The following is a 24,030-nucleotide window of genomic DNA, read 5'->3' as shown; positions in this document are numbered from 1 at the left end:
GTTGGGAATACGATAGGTGGAAGGAGGTTAAGGTGAGGGTGATAGGCCGGAGAGGGGGTGGGGGCGGAGAGGTCTGGCAGAAGATTGCAGGTCAAGAAGGCAGTGCTGAGTCTGAGGATTGGGACTGAGAAAAGGTGGGGGGAGGGGCAATGAGAAAGCTGGAGAAATCTGCATTCAAGATAAACGTATGCAACTTCCAAGCAAAAGGCTCAATATGTCTTAATATCAGATGAGCCAGTTTGTAGAATGTCATAGCTCTTAGTTGATTTTATACTGATACAGTAATGAGTCTCCAGAAGGAATACTCAGTAAAACTTGGAAATGGTTAAACTAGTTCAAGCCTGTCTTGTACACCTTAAAAGTAGAACTTCAGTTTGGACGAGTACCATTGTTAGATAAATGTGAGCTGCTGCATTTTGGAAAGGCAAATCAGTGCAGGACTTAGACATTTAATGGTAAGGTCCTGGGGAGTGTTGCTGAGCAAAGAGTCCTTGCATAGTTCCTCAAATGTGCAGTCCCGGGTAGATAGGATATTGAAGAAGGCGTTTGGTATACTTTCCATGACAGGGCAGAACATTGAGTATAGGAATTGGGAGGTCACATTGCGGCTGTACAGGGCATTGGTTAGGCCACTTTTTGAAAATTGTGTGCAATTCTGTTCTCCCTCCAATTGGAACAATGTTGTGAAATTTGAAAGGGCTCATAAATGATTTAAAAGAATGTTGCCAGGGTTAGAGGATTTGAGCTATAAGGAGAGGCTGAATAGGCTGGGGCTGTTTTCCTTGGATGTATGGAGATTGAGGGATGAACTTGTAGTGGTTTATAAAATCATGAGGGGCATGGATAGGGTAAATAGACAAGGTCTTTTCCCTGGGGTGGGGGAGTCCAGAACTAGAAGGCGTACATTTAGGGTGAGAGGAGAAAGATTTAAACGGGATCTAAGGGGCAACTTTTTCATGCACAGGGTGGTGCGTGTATGGAATGAGCTGCTAGTGGAAGTGGTGGAGGCTGGTACAATTACAACATTTCAATGACCTCTGGATACATACATGAATAGGAAGGGTTTAGAGTGATATGGGCCAAGTGCTGGCAAATGGGACTAGATTAGTTTAGGATATCTGATCAGTATGGATGTGTTGGACTAAAGGGTCTGTTTCCGTCCTTGCATTTCTATGAATCTATGACTCTATTTGCAAGCTTTATTTTGTTTTACTGGTTTTCCCTTTGCACTTAGTTGTGAGGATAGCAGAGAAAGTTCTGGTCATGAACTAATGATCATGTTCTCTGTGACAAGGGCAACTTTATTAGATTTGATTAGATTACTTACAATGTGGAAACAGGCCCTTCGGCCCAACAAGTCCAAACCGACCCTCCGAACAGCAACCCACCCAGACCCATTCCTCTACATTTACCCCTTCACCTAAAACTACGGAGAATTTAGCATGGCCAATTCACCTAACCTGCACATTTTTGGACTGTGGGAGGAAACTGGAGCATCCGGAGGAAACCCACGCAGACACGGGGAGAATGTGCAAACTCCACACAGACAATTGCCTGAGGCGGGAATTGAACCTGGGTCTCTGTGCCACCATGCCGCCCTAATGTGGATACTGGTCCATCATTACTTTGGACCAGACAACAAAAAAGAAAACAAAAATATTATACAAGGACATTGCTTTGCAGTAATGTTTGCTGCAACACAGATAGCAGGCTAGACCAAATCAGATTCATTAACACTGAATTCACAACACAGTGAAATTAAAACATTCAATGACCCTCAAAATTGTCCAATTGTTCCTAACCAGACAAATAACAGATATCAAACACCAAATTTATTATTTAAACAAAAATGAACAATTTATTATTAATGCTGTAACTTTATCAGAGCAAAGCCAAACAACGGTAAAATTGGGACTAGATTAATTTAAAATATCTGGTTGGCATGGACGAGTTGGACTGAAGTTTCTCTAGTTTAAACCAAATCTTCTTTGAGCGTAACTCCACTCTCTCACACAGCCAGACACAGTTAAGGGATGAATTAAAAAGAAAATATAAGGGTTGTAATTCACTAGTTTGATAATTGTTCAAGGATGAGTATCAGGTATTCATAGAATCTTTAAACAATCTGTTGTTTTACAGGCACGTGGGATTGTATCTTGCTTGAATTTGGAGATCACTGCTCAATACAAAAGGTTTCCCGAGGGATCTAAGGACTATTTGCTTATTTCTTATAATTAGGTATGCTTTTCTCAGAACATTCAACAATTCTTTAACTGAATATAAAACCTTGGAGAGTAAAACTAAAACATAACTTCCTAGTCCAAAAGCTTCTGAGCACACAAAGCCCCAGTCAAAATCAGTTCAATCTATAGTTTCTCTTTCTTTTTCAACATTCTTCAGCCCCAGCCTCCCCTTGATTGTCTAATACGATATCCAACTGGGTCCCAGACTTTAGGCATAACATATCCCGGTGTCACGATATCTGTGCTGCTCTTAGAACAATAATTAGCCAACATGCTGGTCTGGAACTGGGGTCACACAGTGCATGTCCATCTTTCTTGCAATCAGATCTCCACTCCTGCCACAATAAAATGGAATAGAAGGTATGGGTGCTTCATTTAAATGGGGAAAGGTGAAACAGGCTTGTGCAGTTTAGACACCATCAGAATTGGGTGGAAAATATGGCCTGTTTCTGTGCTGTATATTTTATCTGATTCTATGTAAACCCCTGAAATGCTGATAGCCAACGTCACAAATCAAATTCAAGCAGCTGGTAACTGTTTTGTTCCTATTCTCAAATCCTCAATCACACCATTCCCTTCAACTGTTGCTTATCCAACATGAACCAACCTTCAGTATCATATCAGCTTACTTAGAATCAGCAGACCAATAAATATGCTAAATGACAGGTCTATCATTCTATGTTGCAGCAGATTTGATTTTAGAAGTAAAACAGAAGTCTATTGCACAAAAGAAATAAGAATAAAATAAACCAAATGAAGCTCTCTAAACATAACAGTTTGAAAAATTTCAAAACACACGGCATAACGTGTGGTTTGAAATCCCATCTGCTCCCCAACACCATCACTTTACAGGTAATCAAAGACTAGAAAAAGGTTTCCTTCCCTGTTCAATCTGTGAGATTGACTTAACTACTTCTTTTCCTCAGTTCCTGTTTTGTGAGCCTGAGACCTTTCCCTCGATATTCACAGATTTTCTCAATTTTGAGTAACAAATGTATGTTTCTAACCAAACATTCCTGGCCTGAAAGATACACAAACCTAACTCTTTCCTGCAGGTAAATTATTCCCTAACTGCTCTGGATAATCTTTTTTTTTCCAAAGGAAAGACTATACAGACATCTGACTTCAGTCAGGTTCCCCCCAAACTGCCCAAAAGCTTTCCTATCTCCATGTTTCTCTCACCTAAAATCAATTATATATACCGAAAAGGAAGCTAGTGTGTCTCAAATTTTTCCCTTGCCTGCAATGAGCCCTCACAATACAAATAAACTTCCATAAACACCATAGGATGCACATACTAGTTTAAAATCAAGGTTCCAGAAAGATTGACCGCGTAAAGTTTTGAATCCCTTCACAAAGATAGACCAAACCTGATATGCCATTAGTTAAAAGTCCAAAAGGAAGGATGTTGTGAAACTTGAAAGGGTTCAGTAAAAATTTACAAGAATGTTGCCAAGGTTGAAGGGTTTGAGCTACAGGGAGAGGCTGAATAGGCTGGGGTTGTTTTCCTTGGAGTGTTGAATGCTGAGGGGTGACTTTATAGAGGTTTATAAAATCATGAGGGGCATGGATGGGGTAAATAGACAAGGTCTTTTCCCTGGGGTGGAGGATTCCAGAACTAGAGGACATAGGTTTAGGGTGAGAGGGGAAAAATTTAAAAGGGACCTAAGAGGCAACATTTTCATGCGGAGGGTGGTGCCTGTATGGAATGAACTGCCAGAGGTAATGGTAAAGGCTAGTACCCTTACAACATTTAAAGGGCATATGGATTGGTATATGAATAGGAAGGGTTTAGAGGGATATGGGCCAAATGCTGGCAAATGGGACTAGATTAGTTTCGGATATCTAGTGGACATGGATGAGTTGGACTGAAGGGTCTGTCTCTGTGCTGTACATCTCTATGACTCTGTGACTTTAAGTGATGTTCATATATAAGTTTTGCAAATCTTTCAGCACCCTTTTCACCAAAACAGTGCTGGAGCTAAAGTTTTCAAGTTCTATTTAAAATTACTCAACAGTCGATGCCCTCTCCATTATCTGTGTAAGTTAATAATGCAATAAGATTGGTGTTAAAAGAATGAAGGTGAAGGGTTCTTAATATTATTTGACTATGTGGGATTCAGTGATGGCAACAACAACATTGAATGTCAAGGGGCAGTCAAGATTTCCTCTTATTGGACATGGCATGCTGAGCATTTATGTGATGCAAATGTTACTTGCTGTTTTTCAGGTCAAGCCTGGATATTGACCAGGTCTTGTTGCATTTGAGCATACACTGCATCAGTACTTGAGGAATCACAAATGGTGCTGAACATTGTACGATCATCATTGAACATCACCACTTCTGACTTCATGATGGAGGGAAAGTGGCTAAAGCAGCTGAAGATGGTTAGGCTGGGACACTAACCTAAGGAGCTCCTGCAGAGATGGCCTGCTGCTAAGATGACTGACTCCAAAAATCACTGTTCCTTTGTACCAGGTACAACTCCAACCAATAGAGAATTTGCCCCTGATTTTCATTGATTCCAGTTTTGCTAGGGCTCCTGAATGCCTCAGTCTGTCAAATTTGGCATTGATATCAAGGACTGTCACTCTCACTTACTGATGCAATTCAGATTTTCTGTCCCTATTTGAAACAAGGCTGTAATGAGGTCAGGAGCTGAGTGCCCTGGAAGACCCTAAACTGGGCATCTGTGAGCAGGTTGCTGCTAAGCAGGTGCTGCTTAATAACATTGTTGAAGACATCTTCCAAGATTTTACTGAGGATCGAAAGTAGACTTATAGGGTGTTAATTGTTGTGAACATGACATACCTGGGAAACTGCATATTATTGTGTAGGTGCCAGTGCTGTGGCTCTACTGGAAGAGCTTGGCTGGGGGAGTAGCAAGTTTTGGAGCACACGTCTTCAGTACTATTGCCGCAATGTTGTCAGGGCCCATTGTGATGTTGGAGACCACTGTAAGTGGCCGAGATGGACCATTCACCTTGGCATTTCCGCTAAAGATTATTGCGAATTCTTTAGTCTTACCTTTTGTACTGATGTGCTGTGCTGTCCTGTCAATGAGGATGGGGATATTTATGGAGCTTCATCCTCAAATTAGTTTGTTTAATTGCCCACCACTGTTGATAACTGAATGTGGCAGGACTTCAGAATTTAGACCTGATCTGTTGGTTGTTGGATCACTTAACTCTGTCCATCAGCTTTTCCTTATGTTATTTGGCACGCAGGACTTCAGTTTGATAGCTTCACCAGGTTGACAACTTATTTTTAGTTATGCCTGGCATTGTTCCTCGCATGCACATCTGCACTCTCCGCTGAACCAGGGCTGGTCCCCTGCTTGATGGTAATGGTTGAGGGGGGCATATGCCAGGCCGTCATGTTGCAGATAGTATTGGAGTACAATTCTGTTGCTGTTGATAGACGACAGCGCCTCAAGAATGTACAGTATTGCTAGATCTGTTTGGAGGAGAAAGTGAGGACTGCAGATGCTGGAGATCAGAGCTTAAAATGTGTTGCTTGAAAAGCGCAGCAGGTCAGGCAGCATCCAAGGAGCAGGAGAATCGACATTTCGGGCATGAGCCCTTCTTCAAGAATGGGGTTTGTCCCATTTAGCATGGTGATAACACCACACAATATGGAACATATTTTCAATGTGAAAGTGGGCCTTTTTGTCCACAAGGACTGTATGGTGATCACTGTCACCAATCCTGGCATAGACAAATGCATCTGCAGTGGGTAGATTGGTGAGGATGAGATCAAGTACGGTTTTCCCTCTTGTTGTCCCCTCACCACCTGCCACAGACCCACCATAACAACTATGTCCTTAACGGTCCAACAACTCGATCTGAAGTGTTGCTGCTAAGCCACACTTGGTGGTGGATGTTGAAGTCCCCCATCCAGTGTACATTCTTTGGTGTTGCTACCCTCAGTACTTCCTCCAAGTGTTGCACAACATGGATGAGCCCAAGGCGAAAGTGAGGACTGCAGGTGCTGGAAACCAGAGTTTAGATTACAGTGGTGCTGGAAAAGCACAGCAGGTCAGGCAGCATCTGAGGAGCAGGAAAATCGACGTGTCGCGCAAAAGGCCTTCATCAGAAATAGAGGCAGGGAGCATCCAGGGTGGAGAAAAAGGTGGGGGTGGGGATGGGAAGAAAGTAGCAAAGAGTACAATAGGTGAATGGAGGTGGAGATGGAGGTGATACGTCAGAGGGGAGGGTGGAGCGGATAGGTGGGAATAGAAATTGACAGGTAGGACAGGTCATGGGGACAGTACTGAGCTGGAAGGTTGGAACTGAGGTAAGGTGGGGGGAGGGGAAATGAGGAAACTGGTGAATTCTACATTAATGCCCTGGGGTTGAGGTGTTCCGAGGTGGAAGATGAGGCGTTCTTCCTCCAGGCGTTGGGTGGTGAGAGAGCGGCAGTGGAGGAGACCCAGGACCTGCATATCCTCGGCAGAGTGGGAGGGGGATTTGAAATGTTGAGCCACAGGGTGGTGGGGTTGATTGGTGCGTGTGTCCTGGAGATTTTCTCGGAAGCACTCTGCTAGGAGGTGTCCAGTCTCCCCAATGTAGAGACCGCATCGGGAGCAACAGATACAATAAATGATATTGGTGGATGTGCAGGTGAAGCTTTGATGGATGTAGAAGGCTCCTTTGGGGCATTGGATGGAGGTGAGGGAGGAGGTGTGACCGGGAGGGTGAGTTGTTGGGGGGGCGTGGACCTGACCAGGTAGTCACGGAGGGAGCGGTCTTTGCGGAAAGTGGAAAGTGGTAGGGAGGGAAATATATCTCTGGTGGTAGGGTGCTGATTCATCAGCTAAGGTTGCACAGCATGTGGTACTCAGCAGGAAGTATCCTTGCCCATGTTTGACCTGATGCCATTAGTCTTCAATGTTGAAGACTTCCAGATCTACTTCCTCCCAACTGTATACTACTGTGCCATCACCTCTGCTGCCAGTGGGACAGGACATATCAAGGGATGGTGATGGTGTTGTCGGGGACATTGTCTATAAGGTATGATTCCGTAAGTATGACTATGTAAAGCTGTTGCTTGACTAGTCTGTGAGACAGCTGTCCTAATTTTAGCACTAGTCCTCAGTACATAAGGAGGGAATCACAGAAAGCTAGCACACAGTACATCAGGTGATCAGGAAAACTAATGGAAAGTTGGCATTCATTTCAAGTATAATGGAAGGGAAGTCTCACTGCAAAGGTTTGAGGTGCTGGTGAGTCACATCTGGAGTACTGTGAGCAGTCTTGGTCCCTTTATTTAATAAAAGTTATTACATTGGAAGCAGTTCAGAGAAGGCTCATTAGAATGATTCCTGGTATGGAGGAGTTGTTTTATGAGCAAAGGCTAAACAGATTGGCACTCTACTCACTCGATGCCAAAGAAGGAGAGATTATCTCATTGAAACATGTAGGATTTGCAGGGATCTCAGATTACAACAGAATCTGGACCAGATGGGCCAATGGGCTGAGAAGTGGCAGATGGAGTTTAATTCAGAAAAATGCGAGGTGCTGCATTTTGGGAAAGCAAATCTTAGCAGGACTTATACACTTAATGGTAAGGTCCTAGGGAGTGTTGCTGAACAAAGAGACCTTGGAGTGCAGGTTCATAGCTCCTTTAAAGTGGACTCGCAGGTAGATAGGATAGTGAAGAAGGCGTTTGGTACGCTTTCCTTTATTGGTCAGAGTATTGAGTACAGGAGTTGGGAGGTCATGTTGCGGCTGTACAGGACATTGGTTAGGCCAATGTTGGAATATTGCGTGCAATTCTGGTCTCCTTCCTATCGGAAAGATGTTGGGAAATTTGAAAGGGTTCAGAAAAGATTTACAAGGATGTTGCCAGGGTTGGAGGATTTGAGCGAGAGGGAGAGGCTGAACAGGTTGGGGCTGTTTTCCCTGGAGCGTCGGAGACTGAGGGGTGACCTTATAGAGGTTTACAAACTTATGAGGGGCATGGATAGGATAAATAGACAGTCTTTTCTCTGGAGTCAGGGAGTCCAGAACTAGAGGGCATAGGTTTAGGTTGAGAGGGGAAAGATATAAAAGAGACCTAAGGGGCATCGTTTTCATGCAGAAGGTGGTACGTGTATGGAATGAGCTGCCAGAGGATTTGGTGGAGGCTGGTACAATTGCAGCATTTTAGAGGCATTTGGATGGGTATATAAATAGGAAGGGTTTGGAGGGATATGGGCCGGGTGCTGGCAGGTAGGACGAGATTGGATTGGGATATCTGGTCAGCATGGACAGGTTGGACCAAAAGGTCTATTTCCATGCTGTACATCTGAATGACTCTATGACTCAAGTTGCAATGAATGCTACCAAGACAAATTACCTGGTACCCGCCCTGATTGACTCAAGTTTTTATGCCTTCGAGTTTGTGGATTGCAAAGAGGAAAATTTGAAGTGCAAGGTTATTTAGAGTATTAATCAGATTAAATGTATGGAAGTAAGTTTCTCACCACCTGATGTTGAAATTTTTAATTTGCCATCTAAGGCTTGAGGACTTAAATGAATGAAATTTTCTTGATGTTGAGAAACTGATTTTTGGAATTTCTCTCATGATAAAGTCACTTTGCTCTTCATCATTCTTGTCATCTCAGATGGCAAAATTCTGCTGTGTGTTTGTTTATCATTTGATCATTTTTGTCCCTTTTTCTTATTTCTCATCTGTTATTTGCACTGCACCACATGCTTTCAAGAAAAGATAGGCAGATAGGACAACTTGGTCCCAACTCTTAAGTTCACTTTTGAACTAGCTGTTGGGAGGATAATGTGGTTTTAATGGGTTGTTTGATCTTATTGATTTGAGTGCATAAAGAAAATGTGCTTGCTAACCACTATGTGCTTTACCTGCTTCAAGTAAATCTGAGTGAGGTGAAGTGATCATTCATTGTCTGTAAATGTTTTGATGCAGCCCCTATATATTCTCATAAGCAATTGCACATTACTTTGTTTGTGTTCTCTTTGATTTTCCTGTTGTTCAATAGAAATTTATGCTTTCACATATTTGAAGGCATTCCCACGTATGCTGCTCCCACATTAAGCAATGTCAAGATATTATCCTACACTGGGCATTAAGGAAAGTGGAATACTCCTTCAGACAGGGTGCTTAACATAGTATGGCGCTCAGGATGGATAACCTGTGTAGTCTGATTCTTGTAACTGCACTTATAATGATAGTCGATCAGAAAGGTGCTATGTAAAATGGCAATTTATGAATGTGAGATCTGTTTCGAATGAAGTGTCAGCTGAGCACCTGTGTACCTGTATACCTTACTCGTGCTTAACAACATTTAACCTGGTGCACTTTAAAGCTGGACTTTAAATATGGTGCCAACAGCAGAAATTTAGAATGTCCCAGCAATAGTAAGCATTCCTGCTGTTGGTGAATGCAAGGTAGTGCCTGGGCAAGGTTCCCCAATTTATTGTGGTTCCAGACAGGATACCCCAAATTGTTATCCTCCTGGGTAAGCAGAGATGAACGGGCTTACCTTCTTTATTCACCACCACCCAATACCTCATTTAGTTGGAGCAGCATCCATTTATAAAGGATCCCTTTCATTGTAGATAGCTTCCTCCCAGATCAAATGACCTTGTGCCCACTGAACACCTCAAGATTGGTACGCATACAAATGTTCAGTCCCACTAGCACATTCCAGTAGAATTGAACCTGGCTTTTTAGCCCTGTCCTTGTATATTCTTGAAAAGGCAAAACATAAAATGTCAACTGCAGATTGTTGACCGGGTGTGATATGGATGGGAACATCATCATACCCTCATTATGTTTGTCATCCCAAGAGATCACAGTCGGTCAGTTTTAACTTGTCCTTTCCTTTCCCTCTGAAGGGCTGTTGCTTGTAGTTCCTTTGTGTACACAGATCTGGCAGTCCATTGAGGTCTTTCTCTTGAGATAACCACTTCATTTACATCTGCAGCCATTTTTAGCTGTATCAGCCCTCTTTTAAACAACACATTTTGGAATTCGTAGAATAGAATCCCTTCAGTGCAGAAAGAGGCCATTCACCCATCAAGTCTCCACCAAGACCCAGTCTCCCACTGTATTTCTAAAACCCCGCATTTACCATTGCAAATTCATCTAGCCTGCACAACCCTGGACTATATGGGGCAATCATCATGGCCATCTACCTAAACTGCACGTCTTTGACCGTGGGAGGAAACCGGAGTACCCAGAGAAAACCCATGCAGACAGAGAATGTGCAAACTCCACACAGTCACCCAAGGATGGGATTGAACCCCAGGTTCCTGGTGCTGTGAGGCAGCAATGCTAAACACTGAGCCACCGTGCTACCCAGTTAAAAATGTCAGAGTTCTGATTCATGGTCATCACAGTAGCACAAGATTGTTTCCATGGACACCCTCTATATACCTAATGAGATGAGCACAGAGAGTTGTATGAGGTAACTCATTGGAACTCGTGGAGAAAAGCCCACCATGACATTTAGCTGAATTTTGTTAAAGTTCAGCCCAATATGTTTACTATTTTGAGAAAAAAAGTATTAACTATAATCACTTCATTAGACTTTTTAACCAGCCTGTCCTACAGGAGCACAAAGGATATTTTTAATCACATTGCACTATTGTTAGTCGATTTCTATACAGTGGTTTAAAAAGTTATCAAGATTTTCTATTTTCATTGAAGGGGTTAATAGAAGTATGTTCACTTTTCCAAGGTTTATGAGCTTTTATTGCATCAAGATAAATGTTTTTGCATCTACTGAGCAGCTGTTTCAGGAGTTGAATGGGAAGTGCACAAGATGTATTTTAGCTGAAGATGTCAGGGTGGGACTCCAGCTTTTGTTTTAAAAATATCTTCATTTTCAGCAGGATGGGAAACGCTGAAGAGGTGAAGGAGTGACTAAGTAGGCACAAGGTTGAGGCTAAACTAATACTGCAGAATTGAGGGTAAGCCTGTGCAGGTAGATTATTGCTAATTGAGTTTATTGTCACAATGATGAAAGAATGACTTTTTTTTTAACCTAAAACCATGCTGATTTCACCTGAGGCTGCTGTAGTGATTGTTTATCTTGAGAATGTGGCCTTTATGCATTGAGCATGAAAGTACCCAATCAGAACAGTGAACTATATATAAATATGATCAAATAGTTTTATGGTACTTTCCTTCCTTCTTTTCTACATACATTATTTGTTATTTGTATATTCCTTTCTCTTTTGGTAAAGTTTTTCCATAAAAGATGTAAGATGAACATCTACTTCAATTATGTTAGTCTTCAGAAGGAACTGCCACTCATAACTTGGCCTCTATAGCCTCAGCCAATGATATACAATCCAGACGTGGCATACATCCTGGATGCAGCCCATTCTCACCTGCAACAAGCAGGTACCTTCAACATATATTTTTTAGATTGAAAAATCTTTAAAAATTGCTGGAGAAACTCATCAGGTCTGGCAGCATCTGTGGAGACAGAAAGAATTAGCATTTCAAGTCCAGTCAGTCACTGCACAGACTCTGCACAGATGCTGCCAGACCTGCAAAGTTTCTCCAGCAATTTCTGTTTTTTTATTTCAGATTTCCAGTATTTCCAGTTCTTGGTTTTATTTTTCTGTTTTTTTAGATGTTCATGATGAGACTAATTAATAGAAGCATCTCTAAAATGGTAACTTGCCATATCTGTACAATCACATGATGTATTTCTGTCTAAATATTTTTAATGTGGCAATCTATCACTGACCATTTTCTGCTACTTATAATCTCTTGTCTAATATATGAGCCTGATACTGAAAATGTGAAGATAGTTAAGATCTGTGCTAATAGCGTCAATTTATGTGCAGGTCCAAGTTGGTGGTTGGTTGATCTTAATCCCTCAGTCAACATCACAAAAGAAATTACCTGGTCATTATCACATTGCTGTTCATTGAGAGGTTGCTGTGTGCGAATTGACTGTTGCATTTCCCATATTAGTTGATGACACTTCAACAAAGTACTTCATTGGTAGTACAGATCTCTGGAATGGCTGGTGGTTGTGAACTATATTATAGAAATGCAAGTATTTTTAAATTTTATAGATCAGCTACGGATGGTCATAGTAGAGGCAATTTAAGGTGATGAATTCATAGCATCAATAGATTTGCTTTAGTGAAATTTTCTTTCTTTATACTCTATTAAAACTAACATGTAATTAAAGTTGTTGACAAATTGTCTACTCACTGAGCAATGTTTTATAAATGATGCACCTGTTCTGATTTAAGTAGCATCCTGGTGCCTTCCTTGGTTGAATTTTTAACATGAATCACCACTTGGTTTTTATAAATATAGTGTCATGGGATTTTTACAGCTGCAGGTGTAATTTTGTTGTCTCACTCTGACAGCGCAGTGCTTTATTTTTCACTGGAGTTTCAGCCAAACTTGTTGTGGTCAAGTCCTGGAATTAGACTTGATCCAATCACAACTTTCTGACCGAGTGAAATGAACTGGTTGATGCCTGTACTAAGGAACAATATGGGTGAATCAAATACAGCATTTATTGTAGCCTACAGATAATCATCCAAAATAGTTTTGCTTTTTCTTTTGTTTCTAACCCAGTCATTATGCTAATTTAGACAGCAATGGAGAATTCCTTTAACAACTTGTGATTCCAATGATCCAGTATCCCAATCACCCAGCAGTTTCCTATTATCTTTAATGCAGTTTTATCTAAATCCTGTCATTTATTTATTGGGTGCATTATTTCCTGTTACTCAACTGCAAATGATATCATGAAAACAAACAGAAAACACATACAATTGTTAACGTTTAATAAACTTCCTGCCATACATTAAAACCTCCCAATTTAGTCTGAGGTATGTGGTCTCCCCAGTATCTGAATGCCTTCCTTCAGTCTTGGCAAGTAGGATTGAATGAAGAGTTTAAAGTGTGATCTGACCAGAGTCTTTTGACTACTGGTGTGCTGCTTTTGGCTGTACAATATTCTGAATGGTTGATTCTTTATTGTAACCTGTATTTTACAATGAGAAGTACAATAAAAAATGGTGAAAAGCTTTCATTCGTCACCACAATATGGCACCATTTTGATCATTTAAAAATAAGACAAAAATGAAAAGAAACAGCTTAAAGAGAAGTCCATCTACATTGAAAATAAACAAATACTTTTAATGGCTCCTATTATTTGAAACAAGCATTTACCTGCATTGTTACTGACTGTGTCTTGAAGGCTGTGCAAGTTTATGGATGCTGAGTGTGTACTTGCAGTTGTGGTCAGCAAACACAGCCTAAAAGGAGAGGCTGAAGCATAACTGGTTAGCTGAGAGGTTAAAATAATGGACTGCTAGCCAATTGCTCTGCACATGTCAGTTCAAATCCCATCTTTATTAGGCATTTGTTAAATGTTAGGGCTCTTGTGGTATGATGGTAGTATTCCTACCACTTGGCCAGAATGCCTGGGTTTAAATCTTACCTGTGACATGTCTGACAGATTAATTAAAACAACTAAAAAGAAGGGGTAAATAAACAGTACTCCTTTATTCCTAAAACTCTGACCCAAAGATTTTGTTTCAAGACTATATTGTGTATTCATTTTTGCTTATTATTGGAAATGTGAAAAGGCAAACTGGCATGTGATCATTGCTTCCATTTGTTTCAGCCTTCACCACTGTCATGTAAATATTATACTTTAGATGTTGTCCATTATAGACTCTGAACCTTCACTTTTTTGGATCTTCAGTGTGGTGCTGAGGTCTAACCGTCTGAAGATAGTGAACAGATAATCTAAAAGTTTACAGCATGGTGGTCATTTACATTTCTTATTGGATTCATGCTGTAAATACAGTTTATATTTTCTCAGCTTAAATGTTTGTAAATTATCTTGTGCCAATCTCTCCCCTCATATAAAAGTAACTGTTAACCTTCAAATTATTCTACTTTTTGTGTCCTAATTTGTGCCATGAAGTGAGCAAAGGTAGCCAATCTTGACAACTTGATTGCATCTCTATGTTTTAAGTTTTAGATTGTTACCCTTTGAACAGTGTAAATTTTTCTGTCTCAACGGCAAATATGTAACAGAGCAATTGCTAAGGAACAAAGACCTTTAATGTGACAGGCTATATGCCAGCTCTGTTACTTCAGCCGACATTGTATTTTAGTGTGTTACTAACTGGCTGTTTATTTAAAATATGCTATAATCTGTTTAATACTATAAATAAAATTGACATGTTAAATAAATGCATACCACATTAATTTTGAAATTACATTATCTGCAATATGAAGGAAATGTAATTCTCTCCTCCTAAAATTGGATAAGGATGCCACTGCTATCTCGTATATACTCTCTTAGCTAGACACATCAAGTTCCTGGAACGCATCATTGAAGCTTTATGAAGTGTGTTGCCTTCCATCATGGCTTGGGATAAATACATTTACATTTTTAAAAACATTTCTTCAGTGTAACAATGTGAAATATTGTACGTTTCCCATGTCTCTCACTACTGGTTGTGAAGAAAATGGGAAGAGATGGCTTGACTTGTTAAATTTGTACATTGGTACACTAGCATGAGATTAAGTTTCTCATTTTGCTTTTTCCATCCGTATCATCCATCATTTCCTTGACAATTGGCAGACTCTCTTCAAATGTGGGCTGATTGTATATGTATTCTCATACTATGCCATGCATTAATAGTCTAACATGCCATACTATGCCATGCATTAATAGTCTAACACTTGCTTTATTTAAAATAAAATCAAGCAAAGGCTGGAAATCCACATCCACATTTGTTTAAGGGCAATGATCATCCATCAGACCTTTCTTTAACTTTTCAATTTTGCCTGTGCAATTGCTTCCCAAAATAGCCAATCTACAAATTTCTTTGGAAAGTGGAGGCTTACTAAGGTCACTAGTGCAGTAACATAATCACTATAATTTTGTGCAGTAACACAATCACTACAACACTACAAATACAGACCAAAAGCATTCCAGTTTTGATGTCCTTCTTTTGTTGAGTTAGTTGTCCTCATCTAAGACAAAACCCAGTGGTGGGTTTGGGGCCACACCTAAAATCGGCCTTGTTATACCTGAATATACTGGAAGAAAATGAGCAAGAGTTTCTGTTCTGGTTTTCTATCTGGTGCGTTTTTCTGGAATTCTTCATCAGTAAATGCTGGGTAATGATAGATTCAGTTTGATTTTAATGCTTAGTTGTGCGAAGGCTCACATATCAATTATGGCATTCTGTTTAAGAATGAGATTGACACCTTAGAACTGTATTCCAGTAAGGACATATTCAAGAGAAAAGTGGGGTAGGGGAAATATGACAAAATGTTAATAATTTATGTGATCTCTCTAAACTTTTTAGTAACCGTTCAGTGATGGAACAAAACAAATCTAGTTAAACACCTGTTGTCAACTATGGGAAACATGCATTGCGCATGAACCTTTTTTTTACATCATTAGCATATGGGTAGCGAGTTGTTATTCTATTTATACTTTTGTTGTTGAATAAAATATACAAAATGCTGAAAACAATGCATTTTGTACATTATCAAAAACGTTTTAGCTACGCAGCTGTGAAAATGAATGATCAGTAATAATTTTAAGGAATTTCATCTGTAACTGCAATTGCCCAAATAAATGTAACTTTTAAATTATAAAATACACTGACATTTAACTATATAGTAATAAACTGGTTGATAAAGGCATACTTTGAATATTGTTTTGGTGTGCCACACATCGAGCTTTTTCAACTGCTGTGTTCTTTGCCTCTTGGCTTCATTTGTATCCGTCTGTATCATTTTCTGGCAAGATAAGAACCAATTTATTTCAAGGGGACATGCCTTTGTTTTGCCAGTATGCTAATTTATGTGCATGGAATTTAGATATATATTCTATTAGATCAACTTGGCTTTCATTTTGAAGCTACGTTATATTTCTGCAACAATAAGGCATTGTTTATGTGGATTAAGTACAGTGTCAGGCAGATTCTAGTCTGAAGATACTGTGTAGCAGCCATTTTGTACTAGAGAGCGCAAAGAGACCAAGCCTTATTGTGAAACAAATTCTGTGTTATGCATTGCACCTATGATGTAATAACGTAAATTAACTCTCATGGATAAAAGATCAAATTTCCTGGAGTTTCTGTTTTATGTGGGCTGTCTGACATGCCATCATAAAAGATTATAGAAAGCACAAAATTGTGTTTGCGGAGAATTTATGAACAACTTTACAATCTTAGATACTAAGCTTTTAGAAAGAAATAGTGGAAGCATGCAGTTGATATATGGTATTTAGAATACAAGAATCTGAACATTCTGTAATTTAGAAATTGGCCGTGACAAATTTGTTTCCTTCATAGTAAAGTTCTATGCATCATTTCCACACTTCAGAGTTTTTAAATATGGAACATTAAACATCATATAGTTCAATTTAAAAAAAAACACTTGTCGTCTAACCAAGCTAAAAATTAAGAAAAGAATTCTTAGTGTTAGTATTCACCACATCTTGTATGCAATAGTATCTAAGACATCTGGAACTATTCTAAGAGTGCATGTTAAGGATATTTTTACAATTGTAACTATCTTGAGCTAAAAGTTTATTTTATAATCTCCTTTTTTTTGTTTATGAAATTTTTTTTTAGTATTCAATTGAGAATCTTTTACATGCACAAAATTTATATTAAATATTAGCATTCATAGTGCAAAATATTCAGTAAATTTCCCCTGCCTGTTTGCATGTTTTTCTGGTAACGTAGGGAAAGTGTCTGGAATTTCTAGAATTGAGATCCATTCTCACGGAAACTGCGCAAGCATCACGCAAATTAGATTCTTTTTGACCTATCATTCTGCTGAAAGACACACCTGTCAACGGCCAAAGGCAAAGCAGATTGGTCTGAAGCAAAGAATGCACCTGTGTAGGGGAGGGGTGGAAGTTGCATGTAAGTAGGGACTCTCTCGACGTCCCCTGCCTCTTTGCTTCTTCACCTCCTTCGAGCAACATCACTGCGATTGTCTCCGAGTTTCTTTACGTGAAGTTGGAGAACGGAGAGTAGCTTTTTTAAAATTTATTTTTGAACAGTTTTGAAATAGAGGCATCATGGCTTTTTTTTAAGCTATTAAGTTGCAGAAAGTTCGACTGTGAAGTTCTTCTAAATCAACAAGTGGAGCCATCGGACAACAAAGAAAATTATCCTTGCTGCAACCTGAAAGCCATGACTTGTGAAAGTTTTCAGTTTTTGAAGCAATTGTGGAGTGTAAGGTTAAAGTGCTTGCAGGCACAGAATTAAAGCATTCTGTTTGTTTCACCATCTTGCTGACCTTGGCGTGCAGGTATATTGGTTAAACTAGGAGGACGGTTATGAAGCAGAAGTATTGCTGGTAGAATAAATAGTCTTCTAATCTTAGTTTGGTAAGCTGTTCAGTAAAAATAAGTATTATTTTGTAGCTATAAGGTAAAAACATAAGTGGTGTCAATCTCTTGTCAAAATCTGTTCAATGGAAAAAGCTGACACGTAAATTGAAATGTGCCTCATTCAACCAGTTTAACCAGTTGGGGCAGGTAGAGACAGCATGAAGAAATGTAACGACAGGGAGCTGAAAGTAAAGCCTTATTTATCTGACCTTTGAATTAAACAGCTTCAGGAATTAGTGCTTTTAGAAGTTTCATATATTTAAAATATTCTCCAAAAGAGGCTCAGACAGCTCTTTTTAATCTATTCATATTTTTAAGAAAGGAAGGTTATCGTACCAATGGTGTATGTTTTAGTGAAGGGCTTTTATTAAACTGAAAAATTCAGCCAACTTTGAAACAAATGAGCACTATAGATATTTTTGAAAATAAGTATTTAATTTTCTTTTGCAGCAGGTTAAAATATGTTTGCAAGTGAATTTCATTTTTGTTCCACTTTGTCTTTATTTGAGGCCTTACAAACCTTGGCTTGTTGTTACTTGTTTGGTATGAGATATAGTTCTAAAGTCTCCAGACAAAAGAATACTACCTTACTGTTTACCTTGGTAAGATAGAATCTTAGACTAGACACAGTGTGGAGCTCTAAAGTGCAATTTCTTTGTTCAACCTCATGGTTGGGAAGAGTATTTTTGTTTCCCGATGCAAGCATTCTTTTAGTTTCTTCAGATAGTTATCCTAAAAACCTCAACCAAGACATGTTTACTCAACAGGGCAATGTGTCTTGTAAATATAGGACATATTGTCACAACTTTAGCTGTATGAGTTTAAAAAAATACTGAATCCTTTGATTTCAGTGGAAAGAGATAAGAAACCTTTACCTCCACTTTACCTCAGCAAAAATTTTAGTATTGTTCCAAATAATTAAACGTGCTTGTGGAAATTGACATGACTTTTAACAGAAATAGTTTTAAAATATGCAGAATGATTTGATTGTTTATTTACTGTTAAATTGTTCAATTTTAATCTGAACTGGAATTCAAGTCTAGTGTTATTTGGGCCCATTATTACAGCACGGCTCCCCCCCACCCCCAACCCACCAACCCATAGAGATCTTAGAATCACAAATTATTGCATTCTTTTCATCAGATTCGGTTTGTTTCACTCAAAACACATTTTAGCAACAGGTAAACGTCTAAACATTTTATGTAGTATTGATAGATTACAAAACTTAACTGTTGCTGTCGCTCTGTTGGACTATAATTTATTATTTGTATTTGATTTGCTAATTCTCATAACTCAAAATTGGGCTGTTGGTCAACATTAAGCAATTTCACTTTTATTTTCATGTGTGCTATTAGATTAGATTACTTACTTATTTGTAAGAATTAGTTCTGAATGCAATCAGTTGATGATTTAAAGTTTTTTTGAAAGAAACAGTCATTTGACTGAAATCTCATAAATACCAAAAATGAGAGTTTGGAACCTAAAATTGAATATCCATATTTGTTAACTTAAATCATTGAAATACTTCAAAAGCCACAATCTTTGAAAAGTATTCTAAAATCCCAAGAAGCTATGGTGCTGCTGCAATTCAGTGTTAAAACAAGATTTGTTTATGCACATAATTTAAAATAGATGAATCAGTTATAGACACTTAACTATGATGCATTTACATCAGTATTCAATATGATGTAAATCAATACAATAGCTGAGCGTAGCCTGAAGAATGGGTCCTTTTATTCTAAAGTTAAATGTGTCCATATCTAGTCTAGTGTTGCCTTTGCAATGAACTAAATATATAATTAGTGTAAGAATCAGATTATATATTTTAGGCAGCAATTTGGTTATTGGCCCTCCTCCCCAAAAACATTAGGGGGTGCTGCCTGTCTGCACCTGCTGTGGATAAAACAACTATATCGTTATTTTTCTAAACTGAAGCTAAATAACAGAGACAACTACACAAGTCTAAAGTGAAGAAGATGGTGACTAAAGTAAGGCAGAAGAAACCATTTTGTGTCTTTTTTGGCATTTTGCACTAATATATTGATATACAATAGGAAAAAGACTAACAACATGTTGCCAAGATTTATAGTTTCTGTTTTATGTTCTGCTTGTTTGCAAAACATATTTCAATTTAATTTCTGTTTAAATTGAAAAGAATATTCTTATTCTTGGTTTCATGGCCATTTGCTTAGAGGGTGGGGTTTGGTAATAATGGGACCAAGTTTAGATTTAAATTAAAGAATGTAATGAGTGTAAAAATGAGTGCTAGGGTGAGTACTAGTGTTATTGTATAATTTTAAAAATCACCCAATACATGGCGGCATGTACTTTTGTTTCTACAAAACATTTTCAGTAATTTTGTTTGATGTTTGAGTATTTAAACATTTTTGGACCTCTGTGGGAAGCCTGGTAAGGTTATTGTTTGCATAAATATGATTTGAGTGCCTTCTTTAGTTTGCACATTAGGTATTAGTAGACATGTAAATCGCTACTGTGTAATTTAAGTTTGCTTATTAGCACTTGTGGTGTATAAGCTGCTAAATGTCAAAGAATCCAAAGCACCAGTGCAACTTACTCAGTTGGGGCAAAAAGAAAACAAGTCTTTTACTTCCCTATGGACTCTAGGTGATACTCTGGAGATCAAGCATTAGATACAGTGTAGTGTTTCATCTGCCTTGTCCATTGCACAATTGCTAACCATTGATTAAGGTTCAGTCACAGTTAACTAACAGGTCGATCTCTTCACATCAAAATTGCATTCCACAGTGAAGCGTAAGATCTTTACTCATGGTGGTAGGTTCACATAAAACCTAAAATTTCGTACTACCTAGACATTCTTGAATTTGTTTGAACCTTGTCCAGGCGTTGGCTGAAGGGGTGTGGAAAGCAAAGGTAATACCAGTGGCTAATTGCTAGTATTAAACAGAGGAGGAGTTGGAGTATGCTTCTTGTTTTCTACATGTCTTATTCATTGTTTCCTTTCTTTCCAAGGCCTGCACATTGGTAATAATGCTGATGATTAACTAAATGAAGGCTGTAGCCAGGCAACCATTAGGTGGGTTTTATATTTCAAGGGTTCAAAATGACCAGAGAAGCCACATTATTCACGAGTCGGGGAAATTGAGATTTTTTCTTTGCACTCTTTGTATTGCCTTTCACAACGGTAAGGTTACAGGTGTTTTCTCCTTCCCACGCAAACTTTCTCTGCTCCTGCTTTCTTGGCACCTTTTCTGCTTATTACCCCCCTCTCCCAAGATTTCCTTTCATATCTAAATCACAAGGGTTTGTCTCCTTTAAGCTATTTGTACTTTATACACCAAAATCAGAATATTCTTATTAATTATATGCAGACAAAACACTTTTCAGGAGCTGGAGGTTACAAAATAAGTTCTTTTCAAAAGTATTTCTGAACAAACAAGTTGGGTTTAACTTTTTGTGCATTTTCATTTTCTACTTGTAAATCTATGGAGAAAATAGTAACAGGTCAATAGGTTCGGCTAAAAACTTTTGGCTTGTTGTATAATTATGTAGACTATATTTCTGAATTGTCATTGGTAAAGCTGTGAGGATTCATTGCTATTTGGTTGATAAGCAAGTTTAAATCTTATTGTAAACAAGGTTTAAGATTTCCTTTCTTGAATACTGCTAACAACACTGCTTTTGTTTTACAGCGTATTTTCTCAATAGTCTTTTCGGTTTTTTAAAGATTCTTTATCCTGTATAAATTGATGAATCATTCTAGCACATTTTGTAGTTCAAGGGTTAATGTGAATGGGAGGTACCCTTCACCCTTTTATACAAACTAGGATTACAATCAACCGCCAAGTACAGAAAGTTCCGGCACGATATATTCCCTATCATAATTATGAGTTAAGTCTAGCTAAACATGGATTCCAAAACTGAACTTTTACTGTACCTAAAAGCTAGACAAAATCAGGTGCAATATAGATAGTAAAAATTATTTTGTTTGGTGTTGTTACTTGAATGTGAGCAAAAAATAAGTATTGTGTTAGTTGAAAAAAAACCATAGCTAACCCAGTGATTTGTACATGTGTATCCTTTAGCTATTAAATCTTGTCTAACAAGCACTGAGGCCACTGCTTGGATAAAACTTGATGCAAATATCTTGAAAACAGCATGAATTTTGATTGACATGTTGAGAAACAGCATTTTTAGCCTGCCTCAACACATATTAGGAACATTGAATTGCAGTTAGTGGTTGCAACAGTAATGGAGATGTCATTGAGTGACCTTCCCAAAGTAAAGGGTGTGTAGGAGCAGATTATCACATTAGTTTCTTTTCTGTAAGAAAATAAGATTATTTGAATATAAAAAGTTTTACTTTAATTATGAATAAGGAGTTGTTGTTCTGTACGTATTTTGGTTGGAATGGGATGTTGGTGTTGAGGATGGTGTCGCAATGGAGCAGGGCACTTTGTACCTGCTTACTTCATACATGCTTTTTAATGGCAAATGAAAACTTTCCCATTAAGAGAACTTGCATTCCCATGCATCAGTTCCATTTTCAGCAATTACTGAGCTTATACGTTACTTTAATTTGTTTGGCTGTGATACATCTTGTTTTTTAACTCAGTCAAAATGTCTCTTGTTCAACTCGTCAAAAGCACAGACATGTGGATATTTGAAGTGATCCAGTTATAGAATCGCTGGAATATTTCCTTCACTCTTATAGAACAGATGATGTTTCACCCTCGTTTACAAAAATAATTTATTTTGTGCACAGTTTTAAGGAAAGAAATACAGAAACTACGGACCGCATTTAGTTCTTTGTTCATATGATATTTATTGCAAAGGCAGTTTTGCTTTGAAGGATTTGGATTACAGCCATGTTTCCTGCTTAAGATATTTTACTGTTCTTTGTTCTTTACTGAACAAAACTTTTCCAAAGTCTGGCCTTTAAGCGTAAACTGTTGTGTTCACACATATTAGAGAAACTAGTAGAGAGATTAGGCAAATAAGGGATCAGGAAGTATAGCTATATAACCTAGCTTATTATTTCTGAGCATTTGAATTGTTTGCAACCAATAATTATTAGGTGTGTCTCTTTTATTTTCATATATTCTATATTAAAATTTTATAGTTTTGTTGCAATTCTTACATTAGTTGCAAAAATTTAATATTGGCAATATGATTAAAATTAGGTAATTTTAATGTAAACCATTCCATTTGAATCATAGAAATAACATTTCTCACAGGTAAAGAGGGATGTTGACAATTCAACAGAAACTTAATGTTTTTTTTTGAAAGACTGTTGTTTAAGTTACATTTACAAAATATGCCCATAGGTCATTGATTCCAATTGTTGAGGCAGGTTTTATTTAAATAAAATCTGAGAATGAACTTTACTACTTTTTTTGTGTAGAATGAGCTACTTTTTTCTGGGTGTGACATTTCAAGGTGACGTGTCTTTGTTGCTGCACTAAGTTTAAGGTTAGCTTAATGACATGTTGAAGCTTGCTTTCATTGTATTGATTACTAGGCATCGCAATCAAATATAGAATTCTACTCATTCCCTTAGTACATTTCCATTAACATTAATATGATCTCTTAGGATAATCAGATATTTAAAAACAATCAGATAAGTGTCTACTTTTCTCATGTAAAACTTGAAAATGCAGGTTAGTCAAAGAATGGTGAAAGCTATGCATTATAACTAATGGGCAGGATGTAATATTTTTTGAATATTTAGATTTTTTTAACATTTCGTTTACAAGACAGAAGTTCTAAATTAATTATAGGCTGCAAATAAACTAGAATTTTTGGCTTCCTTTTCGGAAGAATTATATATTTTGTAATCTCGAAAGCATGTTGAAAATATTGACTTTTAGATCACATTGCTATTTTTCTTTGAATTTAATATTTTTGCCAAAGTAATGATACATGGCTCATAAATGGATGTAATTGATTTTTATAACACTATCAAAAAAATTATTCTGTTCAAAATGTTACAACTGTTTTACATTTATTAATTCATTGGTAATAAATTATGATTTTGCATGGACATGCTAAGACAACACATAGCAATTGATGAAAGGAGCAAAGGCTGTAGATCTTTTTTTTTTAAAAAATGTAACAAAAGCATGGCTGGTCTGTTAGCATTTGTATACAGAATAGATCTTTCTGGAGAAGTAAACTTTAACGTAAATTAAAATCTTTAATTGAATTACTAGTTGCATGTTATCTTCTATAAAATCCTTTAAATTTTAAATGCTGCATTGTTGGAGATTGTACAAGTCAGAACCAGTAATGCTATCATTTCCTGTCTGCTTATGGTGTTTTAGATTGAAAGGTAGTTATTACTATTGTAGCATTCAGGTTACTGGAGGCCATTTTGCTTACACATAGCTGCAATATACAAAATGGTGGAATTAACTCATGGCCCTTGT

At 38.0% G+C, this 24,030-nt stretch overlaps 1 protein-coding gene across 17 annotated transcripts in view; it reads left to right on the top strand.

Moving 5' to 3' along the window:
• Positions 1-24,030, top strand: part of LOC122540403 (protein polyglycylase TTLL10-like) — a 330,185-nt gene that overhangs the window by 114,143 nt on the left and 192,012 nt on the right. For 2 of the 17 annotated variants that reach the window (XR_006309281.1, XR_006309293.1), the window contains exons 1-2: positions 17,197-17,541; positions 20,615-20,678. The exons of 1 other annotated variant lie outside the window; for it this stretch is intronic. The gene's annotated coding sequence lies outside the window, so the exon portion shown is untranslated. 14 more of the 17 variants (XM_043676103.1, XM_043676100.1, XM_043676102.1 and 11 more) reach the window with 12 other exon arrangements.

The sequence above is a fragment of the Chiloscyllium plagiosum genome, chromosome 34 (assembly GCF_004010195.1).
Source record: "Chiloscyllium plagiosum isolate BGI_BamShark_2017 chromosome 34, ASM401019v2, whole genome shotgun sequence".
NCBI classification, from domain to species: domain Eukaryota; kingdom Metazoa; phylum Chordata; class Chondrichthyes; order Orectolobiformes; family Hemiscylliidae; genus Chiloscyllium; species Chiloscyllium plagiosum.
This window is presented reverse-complemented; position numbering and strand designations above follow the sequence as displayed.